The sequence below is a fragment of the Myotis yumanensis genome, unplaced genomic scaffold (genome assembly GCF_028538775.1).
Source record: "Myotis yumanensis isolate MYYU_CA2020_CCGP unplaced genomic scaffold, mMyoYum1.0.hap1 SCAF_10, whole genome shotgun sequence".
Classification (NCBI taxonomy): Eukaryota; Metazoa; Chordata; class Mammalia; order Chiroptera; family Vespertilionidae; genus Myotis; species Myotis yumanensis.
This window is the reverse complement of record NW_027223761.1, coordinates 45,994,630-46,021,243: the sequence shown is the minus strand read 5'-3', so window position 1 is coordinate 46,021,243 and position 26,614 is coordinate 45,994,630. Positions and strand designations below refer to the sequence as shown.

The 26,614-nt window shown below is 41.6% G+C and overlaps 1 pseudogene; it reads right to left on the bottom strand.

Moving 5' to 3' along the window:
• Positions 1-14,208: 14,208 nt before the first annotated feature.
• Positions 14,209-26,100, bottom strand: LOC139018440 (magnesium transporter NIPA2 pseudogene; annotated as a pseudogene).
• Positions 26,101-26,614: the final 514 nt, after the last annotated feature.

The following is a 26,614-nucleotide window of genomic DNA, read 5'->3' as shown; positions in this document are numbered from 1 at the left end:
CAGGATGCCCCATGGCCATTCCTTGAGTCTAGCTGCAGCTCCCAGCCCTCCAAAGCTACTCTGAGAGCAGTACTCATAAAGAAGTTGGCTTCTTCTAGACCAGTGGTTCTCAACCTTCCTAATGCCGTGACCCTTTAATACAGTTCCTCATGTTGTGGTGACCCCCAATTTCATTGTTACAAATTGAACATAATTAAAGCATAGTGATTAATCACAAAAACAATATGTAAATATATGTGTTTCCCAATGGTCTTAGGTGACCCCTGTGAAAGGGTCGTTCGACCCCCAGGTTGAGAACCGCTGTTCTAGACAAAGCAGGAAAGGAGAGAAATAGCCCGCATGACCCATGCCAAGAGGCTTCAGGTCTTTGTCATCCTGTTCCAGATAATGGTGTCATTGCTACATTCACGTGAAGCGCTCACCTGGGCTGGGGAGGTATGGCTGTAACTGGCACTTCTCAGCCCAGCTGCTTTGCATGTAATGGTTGTTGCTGTTCCCTGTTCATTCACTGATGGCTCGCCTGCCTGGGGCTTGATTCAGCCTTGCTGGAGGAAGGACCAGTATGGGATTCTCTCTGATTAGGACAGAAAGGCCAAGGTGACCCCAGCCAGCAAAGGGAACAATGAAACAGCAGCATCCATGCCTGGGCTGAGACCCAGTGATTTTCCTTTGTTCATGCTCACACCCCATACCTCACTGGATTATATTCTGACCATTCCTTTCAGGATTCCACACATTTGCCCAGGCTGTTACCTCAGTCTGGAGCACCCTTTCCCGTGCTTCCTGACAGAGCTAAACCTGCCCATCCTTTAATATCACTTCCTTGAGGAAACATTTCCCAATCTCTCCTGGCTCCCACAGGAGAGATTTGTATCTTTCCCATGGTAATTGTTTTTTCTGCAGTATGCTATAGTTATTTATGTCCCTGTCTGTTTCTCCCACTAACTGGTGAGCTTCTCAAAGTGGCCAAGGAACATGCCTTATCCAACTCTGATTCCCTACACAGTGTGGCCAACATCTGGCATATGGTAGGTGCTCAATCAATGTGTGGAAAGACGTTACATTACAATGGCTGAATTCTTCCTCTTTCTGTGTCATGGACTGTCTGGGGAAACTGTTAAAACTGTAGGCAGATCTGACCAGTTGGTTTTATACTCATTTCTTTCCTGTGCATTTTGAAGGGGCAGGAAGAGGAAGAGTTAAATCTAGCTGTGGATCCTTATTCCAGAGCTTTCAGCCAGGAGCTCTTCGAGACTGTAATGATATGAATAATAACTAACATGTGCAGAGACTCTTGCTTACACTTCCACACACCTGAACTGTGCTGGGCCTCACCAGGACTCTAGGAAGTAGGGTGGGTGGGCAGTAGTAATTGGCTTGTCCCAGTGTTGCAGCTGAGGAAACCAAGGCTCAGAAAAATGAAGTGATTTGCTCAAGATTACATCAACTGAAAGTAGAGCTGGGACGCAAACCTGGATCTGTTGACTCCAGATCTCATGCTTTGGGGATTGCAAAGGTGACCAGAACACACTCTCCTCCCATTAATAAACATTTGCAGAATAAAGGAAGGAAACCCATGATTTAACCCTTGGTAAGGTGTACTTGCATCAGGTTCCACTTGTTACTTTTCTAAGCATCTATAATTTAACTCTTCAAGGATAGGGACCATCCCTTCTCCTTTATTTCTCTCCCCAACGCTCAGGTGTCTAGCAAGCCCCACATATTTGCTGGGTCTTGGTTTCCATGTCTATAGAATGAGGAGACTGAGCTAGAAGTTTAAATTGGTTCACATTCCCTCCAGCGCCCAGCATAGAGCTTAGTCCACAGTTTCCATCACCCTCTCAGTGGATGACTCTCAGCTCCAACACTAGAGGCCTCCAGGACTCCAGCTGACATGATGGAGTGTGTACCATGCACGTTGCAGCCTCTTCCGAGGCTGGCTATGGAAACTGAGCCTCCTCCAGACAGCAGGGCTGCTCTGCTCACGCGGATCAAGTTGGGTGCCTCATTAGTGATGTCAGATGACATAGTTAACACTTGGGCCGGTACAGCCAGTTCATCAAAAGCTCCTATGTGCTTGGCTCCATGGCTGCAGCTGAGGAACTACTGTATATGGAGCAGGCAGCACATCAGAGGAGCAGCGCCAGAGTGCTTCCAAATTGGTTTTGATTAATTGCATAGACATGTCTTTAATTGGTGCCAGGGTAGCGGCCAGAGAACTTATGGGAAAGCAGGATGTTATGCTTTCATTCCCTGAAGTCCCATAAAGCGTGAAAGATGAGGAACAGAATCACTGCTCATTGAAAATTTATCGACCGTGCAGACCCAGAAAACACAAATAACTATCTGAATTGAAACCTAACCTCATTTTCCCAACTCACTGGAAGCCATGCATGTTCCCCTCTGTGCCCCTGCCTGCCTGCTGAGATGTACAACCGAGCAAAAGGTGTGATTTCTAAGAAACAAGTGCTCTACTACTGAGACGGAGATGGCACGCTCACTTTCCCAGATGGGCGCCGAGGTATCTAGGAAGGCCCCTCTCCTCAAAAACATCTTTTCCTCCAGCCCATCACCATCCTATGAACTGATATCAGAGGCTGGTTCCTTTACACATTCATACTTCCTTTTCCACTCCTTGGATATTTAAGACTCATGTACTGAATATGTACAAACACAGAGCACTGTGCGGGTGTCATGCAAAATACAGAATGGAGTCACATACAGATCCTTCAGGGAAATGGCTATCTAGGAGAAAAGAGAGGACAGGTTCATGTATTAACTAATGCATGACCGGTTCATCACATAGAAGGTGAAGCATTGGGTTTTGGTGTTAAAAAACCTGGGTTCAAATCTCAGCTCTGATTCTTTTTTTTTCTCTCTCTTTTTTAATTAATAAATCTTTATTGTTCAGATTATTACAGATGTTCCTCTTTTTTCCCCCCATAGCTCCCCTCCACCTGGTTCCCATCCCACCCCATGCCCTTACCCCCTGCCACTGTCCTCATCCATAGGTGTAAGATTTTTGTCCAATCTCTTCCCGCACCCCCACACCCCCTTCCCCCCAAGAATTGTCAGTTCACTCCCTTTCTATGCCCCTGCTTCTATTATATTCACCAGTTTATTCTGACTTAATTTTTAGGTTCACTTGTTGATAGGTATTTATTTGTTGTCACTTTATTGTTCATAAATTTTATCTTTACCTTTTTCTTCTTCTTCCTCTTCTTAAAGAATATCCTTCAGCATTTCATAGAATCCTGGTTTGGTGGTGATGAACTCCTTTAGCTTTTTCTTGTCTGTGAAGCTCTTTATCTGACCTTCAATTCTACATGATAGCTTTGCTGGATAAAGTAATCTTGGTTGTAGGTTCTTGCTATTCATCACTTTGAATATTTCTTTCCACTCCCTTCTGGCCTGCAAAGTTTCTGTTGAGAAATCAGCTGACAGTCGTATGGGTATTCCCTTGTAGGTAATTGAGTCTCTTTCTCTTGCTGCTTTTAAGATTCTCTCTTTGTCTTTAGCCCTTGGCATTTTAATTATGATGTGTCTTGGTGTGGTCCTCTTTGGATTCCTCTTGTTTGGGGTTCTCTTCGCTTCCTGGACTTGTAAGTCTATTTCTTTCATCAGGTAGGGGAAGTTTTCTGTCATGATTTCTTCTAATAGGCTTTCAGTGTCTTATTCTCTCTTTTTTTCTGGCACCCCCAATAATTCAGATGTTGGTACATTTGAAGTTGTCCCAGAGGCTCCTTACACTATCTTCATATTTTTGGATTCTTTTTTCGTTTTGCTTTTCCGGATGGGTGTTTTTGCTTCTTCTTATTTCAAATGTTTGACTTGATTCTTGGGATCCTCTCGTCTGCTGTTGGATCTCTGTATATTATTCTTTATTTCAGTCCGTGTATGTTTAATTTCTGACTGGTCCTTTTCCATTTTTTTGGCATTCTCGTTAAGATCCTTGAAGGTCTCACTAAGTTCCTCAGAGGTTCGTAGAAGATTCTTGAGTAACCTTATAACTGTGGTTCTGAACTTTATATGTCCTCCATTAGTTTGCTTTCCTTCATTTCTTTCATTTGTGAGATGTTTCTTTGTCTTCGCATTTTTGGCTGACTGCGAGGACCCACTGTGTCTATAAGAAGAACTGCTGTGCTGGAGACACCCTTATGGGGCAGGACTTGCTTCAGTGGAGCTTTGGTGCTCACTGAGTCTGCCTCTTGAGTGTGTCCCTTATGGATGTGAGGAGTTGAAATCTGGTATCTGACCAGGGGTACCCTGGCTCCTGGATCTCCAAGTCAACCAACTGTGTGAGTCCACCCAGCAGGAGCTACAGCCATATCAGCAGATTTCTCCTCTTTGTTTGGGGTTTGGAAGTTTTGGAGCTCTCTGACCCAGCTACAGTTAGATTAGGCTGCAAAAGCTGAGGTGATTCTTTTGCGCAGCTGAGCACAGCTTGGGAGGGGATGTAATTTGAGAGGGGCGGGATCTAAGAGAATCACCAGGGCGGAGAAAACAGCAATGGCTGTCGTCAGCGTCTCCGCAACTCCAAGTCTCCGTGACTCCGCGTCTCTGCAGTCCCGCACCCCCACAGCAACAATGATCCCTGCAAGCAGCTCTGCGAGAAAGCCACCCTCACTTTCCAAACCATCGCAAGACAGTTCAGTTTCTCCCCGTAGGAGTCTGGGACCCCAGAATCTCGCCTTAAACGAGCTCAGTGCACTTGAGAACTTATATCTCCTTCCAATTGAAAAAAAACTGCACATCCAGGTGCAGCCCGCCTCGCGAGTGCCTTTGTACCTCTGTTCTTGGCGCCTCTGCACCTCCTACCCAGTCTCAATGCTCTTCTTTCTTTCCCTCTAGTTGTAGAACTTCCACTCGGCCAGCTTTCCCGTGGTTCTGGATGATAGCTGTTTTGTCTTATAGTTGTAGTTTCAATGTTGTTGTGGGGGGCAGCAGGCACAGGTTTATACCTTATGCCACCATCTTGGTTCTCCTCAGCTCTGACTCTTATTACTGAGTTGCCTCAGAAGTCACTTTGATTCTCTGAGTTTCAACTACAAAATAGTATAACACTACACATTATGGTCATGAGGTAGGCGGGGGAGGATGGGTGGTTGGGAAGAGATCAACAAAAGAACTTGTATGCATATATGCATAACCCATGGACACAGATAATAGGGTGATGAAGGCCTGGGTCAGGAGACAGGAGCGGGCTAAAAGGGATCAATGGGGGGGGGGGGGGGGGGGGCGGGGGGGGCAGATGTAATACTTTCAACGATAAAGATTTAATTACAAAAAAATGCATTAGCAGAGTTGAAAGTACTCCACATAGGACCTGGCTCTGATCAATAAATAGTTGCTAATTCTGAATAAGTGTCACCAAGGAGATATGTGAGAGTTTATATATTCAAGGAACAAATGTTTACTGATCACAGACTCTGTGCCAGGCTCTGTACTGGGCATTAGGGGTTGAATTAGGAAGCTCTGCCCTGAGGTCCACTAGGGAGGAGCGATGCTATACTATGGTAAGAATGTGCCTACAGAAGCATCTTCAGAGTCAATGGTGAGGAAAGGGGACAGTGGTCACTTCTACTTGGGGAAAGCAGGAGAGGTTTACCTGAAGATGCAATGCTTAAGCCAAGTCCTAAAACATGAGAAGATTTTCATTTGCAGATAAAGTGCACACTGCCAGGTTCCTTGTTTTGTTCCTAGAGCAAGCAAAGGTTAGGATCTTGGAATTAGCTGCTCTCCTTGTATAGAAAGTTCTTCCTAAAGCTGACTCCTTGACATTTATAACCTGCTATTTTCTTATTTGTTCCTTTGTTTATTGTACGTCTTTCCACTACAATGAATGGTCCATGAGAACCATGGATCAAATGACAGGTCCATGAGCCCCTGAGACCTTGGCTTTTTCTTTATTCTATTACAACATCTAGAGCATTGCAGGGCATAATATAGATGTTCAATATATGTTTGTTGCTTGAATAAATAAATAAACAAGAGGAGATACAGAAGGACATACTCATTTTTTCTCATATAATTGAACAATGAGGAATGACTGAAACACAGGAATTGAGGTGGGAGGTAATAGAAGAGGTGGCCTTTGAGCTTCACCATGAAGGCAGAGAAGGATGGCAACATGATAAGAATGTTGAGAAGGGGATCAGGAGGGTTAAATCAGATAACTTTTAAATCCCTTCCAACCTTGAGCTTCTAACGATTTCTCCCAAACAAATCATCTCTTGCCAGTCTTCCTAGTCCCCTCAATCACACCCCTCCTTTCATCTCCACCCTGCCTGGAGGCTATAAGGACATCTGACACACCATTTCCTGCCAATGTAAATCATGGACTGATGTGTGATGCTCGCTCTCAGTTTTTACCATCCCCCAGGTGGAGATGGCCCCATAACTCAGGGTGGAGGCCCCAAGCAAAGCCAGCCTTTCCACAGGATGGCAAATAAAGGGGAATTGTTTACCCACCAGCACCTTCCTGGCCCTGCTCCCAGATAATTTTATGTCCTCAGGTCCTGAATCTGCTCCTTAGTTGGATGCACCTCAGTTCACTTGCTAGAGCACTGATGTGTGACTGTTTAACAGACGCTGCTTCCTGTCCCAGGGATCCTGGGCTTTAGGAAGCATGGGAAAGAGACAAGAAAGAGAGCTTTATAGGAGCTAAACTTTGACAGTAATAATAAAGGCCCCAAACTAACTTATGCTTACATAGTGCTATACAATTTACAAAGCCCTAGAGAACTCCTATTCATCCTTCAAGACCCTCCATAAATGTTACCTGTTTTCACCAACCCTCAACTCTCCCAGGAAGAGCTGATATTTCTTCCACACTTTGTAAAACTTCCATTAGAGCCCTTATTACCTTTTAATACTTTTATTTGTGAATGTGTCTCACTTCCTCCATTAAGCCATCAGCTTCCTGGGGGCAGATCTCTTCTCTCCAGTAAAATATGTTTATTTCTTAAAAAGTAATTTTCATTATACATATTTTTCTAATTACAAAGTAATATTTATAGTTATGATCAAAAATTGTATATATAAAATTATACTGAAGAAAATTTAAGATCACCTATAATTTCATCATCCAGATAAAACTATTGGTAATATTTTGAGTCTATCTTGAGCCTTTTTTGGCATAAAGTAAAAATGGGACCTATAATTCATGTAGTTTAATAGTCTATTTTATCACCTATTCTATTGTAAAGATCTTCAAAGATCATTGACAATTCTTCAAAAATATCATCTTAAATGACTGCATTATTTCATTTCATGAGTACCCTAAAAATTTACCCGACAGTTTCCCCATTGTGGTATTTGGGTTATTTACTTCTTTTTACTATTTTACAAATAAAATGAGTAACTGTATACATAAATCTTTGCCTCTTTGACTATTTCCCTAAGAAAGATTCGAAGGAGTGGAATTTCTAGGTCAATTGATGTAAAATCTTTAAAGGTTCTTGATGCTTATTGCTCTAAGGAAGTGATACCAATTTACAATGCATGAGTGGTCCCATTTCAGTGCCCTGACCCTCATTAAGCATTATCCCATTGGAATCTTTACCAAGTCCAGTGTTCTTTTCACAATGCCCGTCATGGTGAGTACTTTTTCTTATAGCAGAAATTATACGACCAAATTTAGAAATGTATTCTTCCAAGACATCGACATGGGAAGGTATATTTATTTCAATAGTGCTTCTGCTACTTTAAATTGTTCTATCATCTTGATTTTAAAATTGCCTGCAGAGCATTCAACTTGTTCTTTTGCATCTAAATTACAATACAATTCTGTCTCCGGGGAATGACTTTTTATTTTTGGCAACAGACAAAAGCCATTTGGAACTCATAGTAAATGAGATGAGGAGCTGCAGCTGGGTTTGGGATCAGACATGAGGTGTAATTTTATAGTAATGGGATTGAGGTCTTTTCATGACTTGTAAAGGAAAAGTCCCACAGGAATTCTGGGCAGTAGTGCTATCATCAGAACAAGTGCCAAGCCTCCCAGTGTGACCATTCCAAAGTGACTGCACTTAGGTGGAGGCACAATCTAGCACGTGTAATTATGGAATCTCTTCTCTTGACTTCATCGCTACTCCATGAAGAGTTCCAGGGACAGGCATCAACTTATTTCAGAGCTGATCCTTTTCTACCTTCTCTTTTCATCAAGCCCACTTGGGCTTAATGTGATTCTAAGACTAAGACCTAAGGGGAGGGCAAGTCATGGAGTAGCAATGAAAAGAGCCCTCCGACTGAAGTCAGAAAGAAGTGGGTCTAAGGCAGTGATGGCGAACCTTTTGAGCTCGGCGTGTCAGCATTTTGAAAAACCCTAACTTAACTCTGGTGCCGTGTCACATATAGAAATTGTTTGATATTTGCAACCATAGTAAAACAAAGACTTATACTTTTGATATTTATTTTATATATTTAAATGCCATTTAACAAAGAAAAATTAAAAAACTGAATTCACGTGTCATCTCTGACACGTGTGTCATAGGTTCGTCATCACTGGTCTAAGGTCTTTACCTTTTACCAGCTGTGCATTAGACCTCATTTGTAGAGCATTCTACTTCATGGGGTTGTTAGGAGAAATGGAGAACACATATAACCCCCCCCCCCACACACACACACACACACACCACAGGCATACAAAATAGCTAACATGTGTTGAGCACTTACTCTGTGCCAAATACTCTGCTTTATATGCACGTGGCCACCCAGAAGCCATTTCTCATCAAAGCTCCCTTGAGGTGTGGGTGGCTATGTAGCTCAGTACAAGCCAATGAGATTTAGAATTCTACTCCCAGTAGAATTCTGCTGGGAGTTATTGGAAGAGCTTTTACTTTCCTGATGAAACAGAACTGCTGAGTCTGAACTGTCCTCCCATCTCTACCTCTTCCCACCTTGAACTTAGAGGTGATGACTGGGTATCATAGCCATCTTTTAATCCAGACGGAAAGGCCAGCCCTGGCCAGTTTTGTTCAGTGGTAAGAGCATCAGCCCCCAGACCAAAGGGTCTCGGGTTCAATTCCCAGTTAAGAGCACATACCTGGGTTGCAGGTTCTATTCCTGGCCCTGATCCAGGCTTAAGCAGGAGGCAACCAATCAATGTATCTCTCTCTCTCTCTCTCTCTCTCTCTCTCTCTCTCTTGCTCTCCTCCACCTCCTCCTCTCCACTCCCTTCCACTCTCTCTAAATATCAATAGAAAAAATATCCTCACTCCTTGGGTGAGGATTTAAAAAAAAAAAAATAAAGATGGAAAGGCCAAAGGAGCACCTCTGGAATTCTTGGTATGTCAGAAAATAGCTACCTGTTTGCTTGTCATGGTTAGTTATCATTACTTGCAGCTAAAAAATTCCAATACACATGCACACAGTGTCCACACATAATAGATGCTCAACAAAGGGTTTCTATTTACACTCATATTCATATACAATTCCTCCCTCTAAAGAACTAATGATATTAATAATGGTTGTCTCATATTTATGAACCACTTGGAATTTTTCAAGAGATTTTCACATCTATTTTGATATTTGATACTCACAACTCTGCAAAGAAGTCAACTTTTTACCCTAAGACTCTTCTTAATTGCAAAAGGATATATAAAAAGAATTTTAGAATGCTTTCATGTTACATATAGACTTGTCTTCCATTCTCTCTTTCCGTCCTTCCTCCTTCCCTCTCTCTTTTCTTCCCTCCCTCCCTCCCTTCTTTCCTTCCATGCCAGTCCTGGGCCTATTTTTCTCAGACCATCCCCTAGCTCTCTCCAGTTCCCTGTAACACAGGGAGGTTGATCCATTCAGCCTTCGAATTCAGGCTCCAAGATATCTGACTTCAGCTGAGTTTGGCCAAGGAGAGGTACTAGCAGACGACTGTGGGTAGGTGGTTGGGGGAGGAAGAGGCCATGGTGCTTTTTCTCCTCCCCATCTGCCTCGGTGGCTCTCTGGCTACACATTCTCCATGACTCCTACTCCCACTGACAGGCCTGATTTGGTTCAAACTTCTGATCACCTAGTTCTTGGGTGCTGGTGACATACCCCCCCCCCCCCCCCCCCCTCAGCCTCTCTGCCTTATGGGAGGCAGTGTTTTCCTGTTCTTGCTAAGCTCTGGGATGCCTCTCTGTACCGTAACCTGTCACATATGTAACCAGTCTACCACTTATGTAAATACTTAAAGTGTCTTCTTTTCCCTCAGTCAGACCTGAACTGATCCCCATCGATCCACCACACCTTTGCAGGGCACCCACTCAGCGCCAGCCTCTGTGCAAGATGCACTGGGCAAGAGGTGCCCCTAGGCTAAGGAGTGAAGTGAAAAGCCTCAGAACATGCCAGTCCCTACTGAGACATCTCTAAACCCCACAGAATTTACAGGCAGATCCTGCCATAGCGTGGGCTTCCTCCTGCTCCCAGAGGCCAAAAACAATGTGCAGGACCCTTGCTATGTCCCCTTCACTGCCCACTGCACAAGTGGGGGATGCTTCCAGATGGTGGTGGAAAAGCCTATTGGCTTTCACTTCCTCCCAGCCAAATGCTCCTATCAGCAGCTCTCAGGTTCGGGCTCCCACAGCTTACTTTCTACTCCCTCCCCTTACCTCCCAAATAGACTTACCTAATAGTAGGAGGAGTCTTTTCCAGAGTATTTGCCTTAGCAAAATGCCAGGAGTAAACTGACCATAAAGGCTAACAATGGAGAGAAGCCAGAGGTACCGAGTACTGTTAAGATATCTACATACCTGGCATGGGGTTTTGTAGACAAACAGACTGAATACAAAACCTTTTTTCCCCATCTGAAGTCTTAAGGCTTTGGCAATTTAGACAACCATTCTCAGCTTCCATTTTCTTATCTGTAAAATTGAGACAATAATTGTCTTTCTCACAGAGTTATTGTTTCTAGTCTGGCAACTTCCAGAAACATGATCAATTATCCTAGTGTAGATGGGCCTCCCATCCCACCCCCTGCTACAGACACATAGAGATGCTGGATGCACTATACCAGAAGTGTTATATTTGTATTGCCAATTTTGAAAACTATAAAAAGAAATCACCAGATGTCAGAAAGGAACAACAGGGTACAGGTGATGTGCCTTAGCAGCACATACGGAATTCCCACTCAGCTACAAACCCTGAGAGCTGAAGGCCAGGTTCCACTGTACACTAAGGAGTAGGACACCGGGCTTAAGTCCCAGTCAGGTGAGGCAGCTTGAGCCCAGCCCCCTACATAAAGCCCTGACATTGGAAGCTCTGCCCCCTTCCATGAAAAGGAGACTAGAAAAGCTATACCCCAGGGTTGGGAAAGTTGCAAGGAAGCTTGATGTCTGAAGGCCTTAGGTGAAAAATGGCACTCATGAGAAATAGAAACCCCAATCTCTGCCAAATGCATATTGGGGTTTAAATGTTCTCTACCTGTATATGTAGGCACCTACTGAGATAACTTAACATAAAAATTGGTCCCGACCATTAAAATTCTTAGGTTAGGGCTGAAGTAAGCCTTCTAAAATTCTTAGGTTATGGCTGAAACAAATCTGAAGTAGCTCTGTAGGGATGCCTAGCCATCCAGGCCTTGCAGAATCCACTAAAGAAGCATTCCCTGATAAAGATGCTCACAAAAAGTAACAAACCACATGAGGAAAGAAATGACCAAGATGGAGAGTCAATAAACACAACCAACTAGAGAGAAGAGCAAAAATAGAACTATCCAAGAGATACGAATTTAGGATGATTAAAATAGAGAGATAAGCCCTAACCGGTTTGGCTCAGCGGGTAGAACTTCAGCCTGCGGAGTCAAGGGTCCCAGGTTCGATTCCGGTCAAGGGCATGTACCTTGGTTGCGGGCACATCCCCAGTGGGGAGTGTGCAGGAGGCAGCTGATCGATGTTTCTCTCTCATGGATGTTTCTAACTCTCTATCCCTCTTCCTTCCTCTCTATAAAAAATCAATAAAATATATATTTTTTAAAAAATAGAGAGATAAGAATAGAATAGTATGAGAGGGGGAAAGTCGGGAGATTTTAAAAAGAATCATATAATACTTCCAGAAATGAAAAACATTAAAAACTGAGTTGAGGAGATGGATTAGGAATCTGGGGAGGTCAAGGTGTCAAGAGTTCATAGGGAAGAATATCAGAAAAGACAGCTACACAAAAAAAAATCTCTGGCTACTGAACCACATGAGCAATTCTCTATAATATATGAGTCTTCAAGCATACATACAAGGAAACTATCTGAGGCCAGTGAGAGAACCATCTAAAAAGGGCTAGAAGGAACAATTTTTAAAAAATAAGTATTTTTTTTATTTTTAGAAAGGAAGGGAGAGGGATAGAGAGATAGAAACATCAATGAGAGAGAAACCTCATCAATTGGCTGCCTCCTGCATGCCCCCTATTGGGGATCAAACTTGTAACCCAGGCTTGTGCCCTGACCTGTGCCCTGAATCAAACTGGTGACCTCTTGGCTCATGGGTCCACACTCAACCACTGAGCCACATAGGCCAAGCTTAAAGATTTTTTAAAAATTGATTTTTAGAAGGAGAGAGGGAGAGAGAAACATTATGTGTGACCCAAACATCGATAGGCAACCTCCTGCACACCTCCTACTGGGGATGGAGCCCACAACCAGGGCATGTGCTCTGACTGGGACTGGAACTGGCAACCTCTTGGTGCACAGGATGCCACTCCAACCAACTGAGCCACACTAGCCAGGGCTAGAAGGAACAATTCTTGGAGATCCTATAGGTGCAGTTTCTATTCCCAACATTCAGAGTGGTAAGGCACATTTCACAAGGCATCAAGTGAGCTTTGCCATAATAATGGGCAAAATTAACCCCAAACTCATGTTACTCTGGTCCCATCTAAAAAGCTTAAAAGTAGTAAAAAAACTATTTCCAAAAAGCTAAAGGACCCAAACAGAAGGATCCATATGAGGGGGAAAGTCAGTCAACTGAAACTAACCAAGATAGCTATAATGGATAAATAAGGACATTAAAACAGTTATTACTGTATTCTATGTAAGATGCTAGCTAAAAGACTGGGCTTGTTAAACAGAGAAATGGAAATATAAAAAAGACCCAAAATCACAGAAGCAGCAAGCATACTCAGTGTTCATATATTGGTTTCTAAATACCATTTTCCAGTAAAAGGAACCATGGCTCTTTAGAGAAATGGTTGGTTGCAGATAAGGAGCAGGGAAAGTACAAGATGATCCTGGAGTATGGTGTAGTGCCAGAAAGTAAGCAAATGCTCAAAAACACCCACAAAAGGATGGGAGGAAGTATGTCAGAGACACAGAAGCCAACCACAAAGAGCATTCAATGGTCAAAACAACGAAATAAATAACATAGTGTTGGATTATAACCCAAAATGTAAAATAAATAAAGAAATATCCAAATTGATATTAAATGATTGAATAAATAAATAAGGGAGAAAAAATAACTCTTCCATACAGAAGAATTCCAAATAACATATGTAAATACTCTCCCCTCTCCCGGTGGTAGAATTTAATCACTTCCCTCCCCCTGATTATGGGCTAAACTTAAAGACTTGCTTCCAATGAAGAGTATGGAAAGGGAAAAATAGTAGCTTCACAGTAGGAAAATCTAGCAAAACTACCTTAGCCAAATGATTAAAGTTTATATCACCAATGATGTCATGTGAATATCATGTGCCCTTTGATTTAACAAGGACATTTCACCTGTATGCTATTCCTTTTTAAAACCCATAAATCCAGTCTAATAATCATGACAAGAACATCAAGCAAACTCAAAATTAAGGGGTATTCAATAAAATACATGACCAATACTCATCAAAACGTTCAAGGTCATGAAAAACAAGAAAAAGACTGAGAAACTGTCATGGGTCAAAAAAGACTAAGGGACATAACAACTAAATGAAATTTGATTACCTTGATTGGTCCTAGAACAGGAAAAAAAAAGACATTAATGGAAAAATTCTTTTATTATTTTTAGATTTTGGTGAAGAACAAATTTTAATACCGCCACAATAATACAATGTTAACAAAAATTGGCCAGGTACTGAGGTTATTTTAGTGAGCTACCATCATTTAAATATAAGAAAAGTAATTTCTCAGTTCAAATTAGTGAAACCTTAAAAAAGATTGTCTCTAGAGAACATTATTTGAGAATAATGCTTTTTCTGACACATTCTGACACTCAAATTTACTTTATAACAACAATTATAAACTTTTAATTCTTTCTTTCTTAAAAAGCTGTCAGATTTTCATTTCTTCGGGAGACATTCTCCTCAGTGTGCTGTTCAATCCCACAGGTTAAACTTTTTTCATTATTATTAAGAACTTCATACATATTAGTGAGATTGCCATTCATTGCTTTTTCATCTTTTCAAAAAGACACGGGAAGGCTTGTTAGACTAAAGCTGACCTCTTTAAAGCCGTGCAACAAGAATATCCCCACAATTATTGTGCAGAAGCCACTGGAGGTACCAACAATGTCGTCCACAGGCATGTCCTGCCACTCCTTAAAAAGAATAGCTGAGCAGGTCAGCACGGAGGTCCTGAAGAACACGTAGTAGATGGGGGTGACGAGGGAGGTGTTGAGTATGTCCAGGGCCCTGTTCAGGTGCTCACACAGACGATGAGACTCAGCAGCAGGGCCCAAGCCAGGGGGTGCTGCAGCACAGGCTTGCCAGCAAACAACTCCTTGATAGCTATGCCCAGGCCCTTTACACAGGAGATAGAAAAACGCTCCAATCACAGAGCAGATTGTGATATACATGAGAATGTTCATCTGTCCACAGCGGGGTCCCAACACAAAGATTAGTATCAAGGACACAATGACCACAAGTGTTGCAAAGACCATGAAACCTGGATCCCCGAGCTTGTGTGATATCTTGTTTAAGGTCTTGATCTCCTCTTCCTTTGGCGCATGAATGACCATAGCTGTGGAGCCCAGAATGCTCATCAAACACCCAATCTTCCCGTGAAGATTCAGCCTTTCACTGAGGAAGTATGAAGAAAGAATGGCACTATCAACCAACTTTGGGAATAGTAACCAGAACCCAGACTTCCATGTGGGCTCAGGTTACTGACTGCCTCAATAATGGTGGCCTCTCACGAGGCTGCTGAGTCTTGCGGCACTAACTCTGGAAAAATTATTGAAATCTGAAAAAAGTGTGGGGTTTGGCTAATAGCAATGTACCAATGTTGGTATCTTAGTTTTTATAACTACACCATGGCAGTGTAAGGTAATAAAATTAGGACTGAAACCAAATGAGGTGCAGATGAGAATGCTCTGTACTATCTTTGCAAGTTTTCTGTAAATCTAAAATTATCTATACTAATAAAAGCCTAGGTGGTCCACGCGTACGACATCATCACAAGTTGGCTGCCGCAAGATGGCCTTACGCACAGTGGAGGCTGGTCCTGGCGTCTCCGCAGCCTCGTGCGGATGAGGCCGATTGGGCCAGCAGGGGAGGGCAGTTGGGGGCAATCGGGCTGGCAGGGGAGCAGTTAGGTGTCAATCGGGCTGGCAGGGGAGTGGTTAGGGAGCGATCAGGCTGGCAGGCAGAAGCAGTTAGGGACAATCAGGCAGGCAGGCAGGCAAGCGGTTAGGAGCCAGCAGGATCGGGCCTAAACCGGCAGTCAGACATCCCCCAAGGGGTACCAGATTAGAGAGGGTGCAGGCCGGACTGAGGGACATCCCCCCATGCACAAATTTTGTGCACCAGGCCTCTAGTCTATATATATAAAAGCCTAAGTGATTGACAGGTCAACCAGTTGCTATGATGCGTACTGACCACCAAGGGGCAGATGCAAAACACAGGAGCTGCCCCCTGGTAGTCAGTGCACTCCCACAGCCAACCTCCCACGGTCCCTCCCCCTGGCTGGCTGCCCCCGCATCGGCCCCAATCGGCAGGCCGGCCAGCCAACCTCCATGGTCCCTCCCCCCAGCCAGCCAACCTCTCGCAGTCCCTCCTCCAGCCAGCCAACCTCCCGCGGTCCCTTCGCCTGGCCGGCTGCCCTCCCTCCCCCCCAATTGGCCCTGATCACCAGCCAGGCTGAGGGACCCCACCCATGCACAAATTTGTGCATCAGGCCACTAGTTCCAAAATAAAAAACCTATTAAAAACCCCAAATTGAACTTCTAGAGATGGGAATTACAATATTGGAAACAAAAAATATACAAAATGGGATTAAAAATAGATTAGACATTTCAAAAGTAAGGATTAGGGAATTTAGAGACACAGCAATGGAAATTATACAAAAAGACACAGAGAAAAAAGAGAAAAAAAATGGACAGAGCATAATGAGCTGAGGACAACTTCAGGTGGCCCAATATACAAGTAATTGGAGTCCTAAAGGAAGAAGGGGTCAAAAAATACTTGAAGATGAAAACTTTAGGCCCACAAACCCAAGAAGGTCAATTAACTCCAAGCACAAGAAATATGAAGAAAACTATACCAGGGCATTTCTTAGTAAAATTGCTAAAGTCAGTGATAAAAAGTCTTAAGACCACCAAGAGAGGAAACAGCACATACATAGGAAAAAAGATAAGAATTACAGCAGCCCTATAAGGTTTGGCTCAATGGCTAGAGCATCGGCCTGCAGACTGAAGGGTCCTGGGTTTGATTCCGGCGAAGGGTACTTGCCCGGGTTGCGGGCTTGAGCCCCAGTAGGGGACCTGCAGAGGCAGCCAACCAATGATTCTTTCTCATCATTGATGTTTCAATCTCTCTTTCCCTCTCCCTTCTTTTCTCTGAAATCAATAAAAATATTTTTAAAAAAGAATTATAGCAGACTTTTAATCAGAAACAATGTAAGACAGGTAGATAGTGGGGCAAAATATTTAAGGTACAGAAATAAAAGAATTGCCATCCTGGTGTGACTTAGTGGTTGGAGCATCATCCTGTTCACCAAAAGGTGATGGGCTCTATTCCCAGTCAGGGCACATGCCCAGGTTGCCGACTCGATCTCCAGTGTGGGGCATGCAAGAGATAGCGGATCCATGATTCTCTCTCATCATTAATGTTTCTATCTCTCTTTCCCTCTCCTTTATTCTCTGTAATCAATAAAAATATATTTTAAAAAATATGCCCATCATCATTAGTCAATAGGGAAATGCAAATCAAAACCACAATAACATATCAGTTAACACTCACAAGGATGGATATACTTTTTAAAAGGGAAAATAAGTGTTGGTGAAAATGTGGAGAAGTTGGAACCCTCACTTCATACATTGCTGGAGAGAATGTAAAATTGTGCAATCACTATGGAAAACAGATTGGTGGTTCCTCAATAAGTTAAATAGAATTACAATAGGCTCCAGCAATTCCACTCATAAGTATATACATGAGAGAATTAAAAGTAAGTGTTCAAATAAAACTTGTACATACATGTTCATAGCAGTACTATTCACAATAGTCAAAATGAGGAAACACAAATATTCACCTATGGAGGAATGAGTAAACAAAATTTACTCAACCATTGAGCCACGCTAGCTGGGCAAAATTCTGTTATTTCATTCATCTATCAAACATGTATTGAGCAGTTCCTGGCAAGTTTATGTCAATATAATGGAATATTGTTTGGCCTTAAAAAGAAATGAAGTACTGACACCCACTACACTATAGATGAATCTTTTTTTTAAATTTTATTTTATATTCTTATTGATTTCAGAGAGGAAGGGAGAGGGAGAAAAAGAAACATCAATGATGAGAGAGAAGGATTGATTGGCTGCCTCTTGCACAACCCCTATTGGGGATCGAGCCTGCAACCCAGGCATGTGCCCTGACTTGGAATTGAACCATGACTTCCTGGTTCATAGTTTGATGCTCAACCATTGAGCCACACTAGCTGGGCAAAATTCTGTTATTTCATTCATCTATCAAACATGTATTGAGCAGTTCCTGGCAAGTTTATTCGGGATGCAGGGCATACACAGAATTATCAGATGTGGTCCTGGCTTTTGAGGAATTCATGGTTTGGGAAGGGAGGAAAAATTCTGCAAATAAGTTCAATTAAGTGTTAGTTTCCTTGAATGTGCATTGAACTTGGGTGGTTGCTTTACGGAGGGTTGGGGAATGGAGAACAGCAATGGTAAGGCTGAGTCATGAGTGATGAGTAGGAGTTTGCCTTCTACATGGCAGCAGGAAGATTTCAGGCAGAAGGTGTGACCTGAGCCAGCTCAAAAGGCTGATGTCAAAAAGCTTCTGGCTTTCAGCAAACCCCAAACCAAATAGCATATGTGCAGTGGTGTAGAAGATGGACTTCAGGACAATGAGGTGACAAGTGGATGACCACCCACCCCTGTCTGGTGGTAGTAGGTGACACTAAGAAATGATAGGGGAATGGCATGGACCTGACTGAATGTGAGGCTCAGAGAAAGTGTGACTCCAATATTGGGTCACTTGGTGGGTGGTGTATATTGCTGGTTCCTAAGGTGGGCCTGCAGGACATGCTATTCTCAGGGAACATCAAACTACAATGAACACCTGCCCTTCTTATGTAGTCTACTATTTTTAATATATACCTTTTTTTTTTTTTGCATTTGAAACCTACTTCCCTTTTCCTTGGGCTTCCTCTGTTTTCCTGTTTAAAGTATATGTTACTATGGAAATGTCATGGCACAGTAAAGTGGCATTTATAAGTGAGGTGTAAAGAATTTTCAGAACATCCAGAAACCCAAGTCTAGGGTTTAGAAATCTAAGCCCTAACGATGTGATAGTGTTCATGCCTTCAGACACTGTGTTATAAATATAAACACACCCGGAAACTTTAGACAGCATAGAGGAGATAGTTGAGAACTTTATTAGGATTTATGTGGCCAGATTTTTTAAATGTATATGAGAAATATTAAAAACACAAAACATAACACACCACTTGGGAAGAACATCTGGAAAAAATGAAGGAGAGAATGCCAACATTTACTTATGAGTACACACCTCTGGAAGGACCAGGGGGGCTAGACACCCCACGGAAACTTGGAAAAACCTTTGTAGCACCTTGTGTGCTATAAATATTTTCCATAAAAATTGCATGTAAATCAACCGTTGGTAAATCATATTTATCAAATGTAAGGGTGACCGCTATTTTACAGATAGCTTAAGAACGTAAGAATGTACACTTTAGTAGAGGAAATTATTACCAATGGAGTTAACGGAAAAAACTCACTGGACTGAGTGAAATTCAAGGTCCTTCATTATTATCCTGGCTCTGCCACCAACTAGATGTGTGATTCAAGAAAAGTCACTTAACTTCTGTGGGCCAATTTCCTCATCTAATCTGGGTTGTAATTCTGAATTTTCACTTATTAGTTTCTTAAAGCAAGGTACAGGGATATTGGCTCACAGCTTCATGTCTGGTTTCTTCTGGGAGGTAAAACTGCACACCGATCATTGTAGATAGAGCTCAAGATCCTTTTACATTAGAGGAGCTCAGGTTGATACAGCCAACAGGTCAGTTACCATTGCTCCTTTTTTAAAAAATTAAATTTATTGGGGGTGACCAGTTACCATTGTTCTGTGTGTTTTGCATCTTCACTACCCACTTTGTTCTGTGTGTTTTGCATCATCATTACCCACTTTCCCTTTCCCAAAATCACCGTAAGTGCTATCATTCCAATTTTTTGTTCCAAATTCTTTATAAAAGCTTGCTCTTTAGAGCTTGTCCTCTGGGGAAAATTGACAGTCCAAAGTAGGAGCCCATTCTCGGTGGTCTTTCCACCTCTGGTCCTGTTCCTATCCCACAAGACTGGACATTGCCAAGGGCAAGGGCAAGGGCTGTACCCTCTGTGCCTAGTACAGGCCCAGGCCCAAAGCAGGAATTCAGTAAGTGAATGCTTCTGAAGGAGGAAGCTAAGGCAGAGAGATGGGTCTGGTGAAATAACTGAACTTGAGGGGTGAACTTTTGGCAGCTGCTTTAAACATTTCTGAACTTTCCAAATTTTCTACAATGGGCAGAAATATAAACATACCACAAGCATTAAACTCTCCTTTTCCTGGCTTTTTGTCAATGCCCTGATCTCTCATAAATAATGCAAACTTTGCCCAGTTCTCCACTGTTTGGAACAGGACGTAGGGCACACATCTTTTCTTTAAGAGAAACAGCAATTACAGTCTTCTATTCTGTTTTGCTTAAACAGCAATGACCCTATGCATTTGTCTTTGTGGACCTAACACCTGCTATCTAGCCTCAGGCAAGGACCCTGCCAACGGGCTTTGGAAAAGGCCATTTACCAAGTATTTAGGCCCACCTTGATTAATCTGCCATACAGGAAGTACAAAACACAGTGTAAGAATTCTTTTGTCTTCTTAAGCAAAAACAGGTGTAGGCCTTATTAACTGGCAAGAGATAGAAGGCAATGGGTCAGGTTTTTTGCCAATTTACTACCATCTTGTAGAATAATTCAGCTGTTAGGAAGACTAAAGAAGAAATTACTATCTATTGAGTACTTACTACATGCCAGGTCTTGTGCTGGGCCTCTCCTATACGTTATTTAATGTAAGACTCACATCTAATAATAACTAATATACTATATTTTTACTCATTTATCTTATTTTTTGTCAGTCTCCCCGACTTACATGTATGCTCATGAGGAGGAACTTTATCTTATTACTACATCCTCAGTGTCAGATACATATAATCACTCAATAAATATTTGCTGAACGAACAAACTGAATAACTCCATGAGAGGGGTGTTATTATTCTCCTTTTAGGGATGAGTAGGCAAAAGTGTTCCCAGAGTGCAAATGAACTGCCCAAAGTCATATGCCTTGTTAAGGAGCAGAACTAAAACCCAAGTCTCACTCTTTTGTTTTTTTTTATGACCAAAAGACTTAATTAGACTTAGACTAGATCTTGAACTCTTTCAGCTGGACAAATCTATAATCTATATGCCTGTAAAACCTTGTGTATTCGTTTGAAAGTTTGAAATTTCATCAAGAAGATATATTTGGCATTTTTTTCAATATATTTTATTGATTTTTTTACAGAGAGGAAGGGAGAGGGATAGAGAGTTAGAAACATCCATGAGAGAGAAACATCGATCAGCTGCCTCCTGCACAGCCCCTACTGGGGATGTGCCCGCAACCAAGGTACATGCCCTTGACCGGAATCGAACCTGGGACTCTTCGGTCCATAGGCTGATGCTCTAGCCACTGAGCCAAACTGGTCAGGGCGTATTTGACATTTTAATGATAAATTTTGCTCAAGCAACAATGAAGGACACATTTTCCCAGCATAACAACAATGTCATCTATGGATAGACATTATCTATATTACTTATCACTTTAAGATCCCATAAAATGATTACTCTTCAGACATAAATAAAAGCACAGTAATTCTGGATACCAACAAAATAACATTTGTAAACCTTAGCGTTTTGTATGTTACAACATGATATGTGTGTGGTATGGAATAGCTAACATCCCAGTGTACATACATGTTGCTTGAGTGTCCTAGCATGGGAGAGGTAGATTTGGCACATTGAAAGCCATACCTGTCCTAAAGAAATTATATGGAAGGCTCAAGGATTCTTCAGTGAGTCAGTTGTAGCAAAATCCATCTTGAGAATATTCACTTTTATGAGAGAATGTAAGAACAAAATCCAAACAAGGTTAATTTCACCCAGGAGTATTTCATATCCTTCTACACTTGTCAGGATATACTTGATTGCTACATGCACCTTTACCTACCTAGAACTACATAACAGGAACATGCCACTGTGGTGTCTTCATACCACTCTGGTTTTCTGTAGGGATTCTGGTCACATCCCCTTCTCCTCTGGGGCAGGCTCTTTCCCTTCTGGACCACTCCTGCTACCAACGCAGTATCATACAGCTTGTGTGTCAACTCATCCAGTTAATTGATTGTTCATGGATCAAACTAGTGGTTTGGCTTCACTCTTTCCATTATCAACTTTTGGTGCCATTGTTTTATTCTGATAATGAAAGTAATAGTACTTTGGAAATATTTTTGAAAAGATAAGAAACAGGAAAATTTAGAAAATACTCATCCTCCAACATCCCTAGTAATTTTTAAAACATTTTTGGATTTATATATACAATTTTGTATACCATTTTTTCATTTAACATTATAAACATTTTGCCATGCAGTGTTAACTCTTCATAAACATTAATTGTAATGACTGCATAATAGTCTATTATAGAGTCACACCATAATTTATTCAACCAATTTTCTACTCTTGAACTTCTGGATTAAGCATAAATTCCACCCACATTTTAGACTATTTCTTTGGGACAGATTCCCAGAATTGGAATTAGAGGATCAGAAGATATAAACATTTTTAAAACTCCTGAATGATACTGCCAAATTGCTTTTCAGAAAGCTGTTGCCAATTTACACTTCCAACATTTCCAGTGTGTTTTTCTACCAACATAGATCTATCTAAAGGATAATAAAATTTAAGTGGAACATATAGAGGTCTGTGGCAAAGGTCATACCTATTTCCAGGTATGCAATTAACAATGAGTTAGTGTGAACTCATGGAATAAGTTTCATAGAAGTGGAGCAATATAATTAGATTTCACACAGTCAGATCTAAGGACTGTATCCCTTTTGTACATTGCTTCACCCCTGCACACAGGACAGCACCTGGCACATACAGCTGCTCAATAAAAATTTGTTGAGTTAACACAGAATCTTCTTTCAGATGCGGTTTTTCAGCAGCTGTGGGATTTAGTTACTCTTTGATTCAAGGGAAACATGACTAGCTGGATTACCCTTGTAAAGGTCCATTCAATCCTGAGATTCTAGTTCAACTTTGGAAAATCAGTTTAAATAAAGGTGACACAATACAGCTCTTTTTAGGGGAAAAACAAGTAAACGCATCTAAAAGGACACCAGTTATATCTTGGCACCAGTTACAAATATATGTAATTTTTTACAAGCATGCAAAAAATATAATTCCGTGAGTTTGTCACCTCCATAATAGTCACTTTCATAGGTGACAAACTTATTCAAATGCTGCCAGAGGTTAAGGATATTTTCGAACCACCTTCAGTTCATTCTGTTATCACTGGTTGCAATGTGGCATCATTTGTAATACTGACAAAATTGTTTTTGAGATATTGCAAGGGCATATATAGGTAGTAGTTTGTGTAATATCATTTTTTTGTTAACTTTTTAAAACATATTTTTTGTTTTTTTTTTAAGAAAAACAATTTTAAATATAATAATGTTACATGCAATAAACATTATCATTTTCTTTTTTCAAAAAGAGCACAAAACTCATTTTGTGAACCAGAATAAGGTCAAGGTTAAATAGTCAATCATTCAGCTCTAGTTCACGCTCCTGGCACCATGAAGATTCCCTTCAATATTCCACAATTTATGTACAGTAAATTGTCTGATAACATCAGATGAATTTGGCAGTAGCAAGCATATTGATGGAAAAGAATTGATTATCTGTCATTTTATATATACACTTTATATACACTAGACCAAGAGTCGGCAAACTATGGTCCGTGGGCCAAATCCAGCCCACCATCTGTTTTTCTATAGTATGCGAGCTAAGGAGTGTAAAAATGATTTTTTTTTTACCTTTTTAAATGTTTGAAAAAATCAAAATATTTTGTGACATGCAAAAATTATATGAAATTAAAATTCCAGTATCCATAAATAAAGTTTGTTTGTTTTTTAGGACACAGCCATGCTCATCTGCTTCCTTATTAGCTGTCTGCTTTTGCAATAAAATGTTGAGTAGTTACATCAGAGACTGCATAGCCCACAAATCCTAAGACATTTCCTTTATGACCCCTTCACTAGACCTAAGTGGGTCCTTGGAGGGATTAAAGTTTCCCACTACAGATTTTTTGTTTTGTTTTGTTTCTGAATATCAATACCAGGAGAAAGGTGATGCAGCTGGGACAGTATTTGCAAGGATCTAATAAGCCAGAGAGTAGAGAAGATAAATACTTGAGGATTTGCCCCGGAGGATAGGATGCAAAGCCTGTAAAATCTGAGAGGTCTGACCCAACTAAGAAGCAGTAGAACATAGGGTTTCATATATAGATCCAGCAGCAAAGGAAGCTCTTACTAACTGAGCCACATGGGACTCTGGTGAGATGCAATCCCAAGACTAGTAAGAATTGCTGGCAATGATGTCTGCAAATAGTAGGCAGGTTGAATAGTTGATACAGTGAGATTGTTCCCCAAAAGTACCACACTTCTTTACTAGATGTCCTCAAATCATCTAACCTCCAGATTTATCTGGGCACCTCAAGTGGCAAATGTGAATTCTGACAAGGAAATGGATCTGAAAGGAGCGCTCTGGAAAGCAGGTCCCAGGTACACATTCTTCCCAAATAATCACATTTCAATGAGGATTCAAAGCCGGGGCAGAATTCGGAAGAATGCAGAATTACCCATGTTTTTCAAAGATCAGTGAACATTTTATTCTTTCTGTTTTTGATTATTACCAGTGGGACAGATGGAGTAAGGTAGGGTGGTGTAATGGGTGGAAAAGTTGATAAAATCAATGATGGGATGATCTGCCCTGGAAAGTGTTTATTCTACCAACAAAGGATTGTTCCAGGACAGGATCTAAGATAATAAATTAAGTCCTTTTCATTATAGCTACTTGAAACAATTTGAGTTCACAACTTTGTTCTAGTTCTCCTGGACTTCCAGCTGTGGCATATAACATTCCATGTGGATTCTGAATCAGAATGGGGATGGGAAGGGAGATCAGCGTGAAAGCCAAAGAGATTCATTAATTCAGTGGTTCTCAACCTGTGGGTTGCGACCCCTTTGGCTGTCGAACGATCCTTTCACAGGGTTCGCTTAAGACCATCCTGCATATCAGATATTTACATTACGATTCATAACAGTAGCAACATTACAGTTATGAAGTAGCAACGAAAATAATTTTATGGTTGGGGGTCACAACATGAGGAACTGTTTTAAAGGGCCAGAAGGTTGAGAACCACTGCATTAATTGATCATTTTAAGCTCGAAAATTATGGTCAAGACTTGCAGATGGCCAGCTCTCCTCCTGACATACTACTCAGAGAGCTAGGCTTCACCTCCTATAGTTAGGTGGAGCTCCTCCTGTCAGGGAAAAGATAGTTGCTGAGAGAATGGGACCTGGCTGTTATATCTCTAAAAACTTTCATGATTCTTGAGTACCAGAGATAATCAAATTGCATTTGTACGCCATAAGCATCTATAGACGCAAGCAGTGGACCTTTTTTAATTAAATTCAAAATATCGTGGCAGTTAACAGGTTAAGAAACTGGTAACACTGGTTACTGCTGGGGAGTGGAACCCCCAGGGGGCTAAGGGTGAGAAAAGGAGTGTTTTCTCTCTGAATGCCCCTTATCAAAAACAAAAACAAAAGAACACATTTCCCCATGTTGCCCATCCCACTTTCTAAGGATAGGAAAGCAATCTGGTGCTAGGGCTGGAACAATTTCCTTACTGAGGACTGAAGTAAGAGCTGGAAGAGGGATCCAAAAACCAGAAGAGAGTGGAGTTAGTTGCAAGTTGAGTGAAAACCCATCACCAAAAGGGCAACTCAAGATCAGCACACCAAAGTGATCAAAGTAGCTACCGGAGGGAGGTGTGGTCTAGAACCAGAAAACAAAGAACCAGGGAAACAGAGGAACAAGAGCAAACTGGTGAGGAATAAATTGAGAGATGTTTGAGAAAACGCAAGGACAAGAGCCTGGGGCATGATGATGGGTGGATCCCTGAGACTACAGGATCAGGAGCTCAAGAGCCCTGGGCAACAAGGTGCAGGCCAGAGCAAAATTCACATGGCATCTGGGATACTCCTAGATCATGCTCTAGCCTAGGGTTTAGTGATTCTGAACAGTCATGTATGGTTTGCTCTGGATGAGTGTTTGGGCAGTAACTTTACTTCCACAAAATCTGAGGTAAACAGGGTTATCATCTCATTGGGTACTTTCTGGGAAACTTTGCAAATGAGTATTGGGTTCAAGTAGTCATTTGACTTGACTTCTACTCGGGACAGGATCTAAGATAATAAATTAAGCCCTTTTCATTTTAGCTACTTGAAACAATTTGAGTTAACAGTCCTGATTACCTGCTTCTGGTTGCTGTGTCCAAACCCTGTATGGGCCAACATTGCTCCTGGTACCCTATACTCCAGCATGGTCTTGGTCCAGCACCTTTGGAAAGGTCACTCCAGCCCTGTGCACAGGATGGGAATAAGTCCAGAAATAAGTTCTCTCAGGACCTCTGTATTATAATAGGTTGAAGATAATGTCTGTAGGTACTGTTATGGGATCCTGGCTCTTGCCCAGGAGTACACAATTCTGCAACAGTTATCAAGGATTAACATGAGGTTCATTAACCAACATCACCTCAATAAATTCAATGAATTTTTTTTTTTAAAATATGAAGTTCAGTCACACAGTTGCACTAGACAGCTACAGGGCCTTTGTTCCAGAATGTAGTATAGAGTGTTTGTGGGGAACCCCGGGTCTCATCTGATGTAGTAAGATGTAATGGTCCAGAAATAGAAGATCTAGAAATCGCTAAGTAGGTAGAAGTCTATAAGCTGTTGCTTGGTTTGAGTTTTCTTGCACGTTATCTTTTATTTGTGGGATAAAGTCTAGGTTTCAGAGTGCCTCAAAACTGAGAGATATTAGTGGCGAACTTGTAAT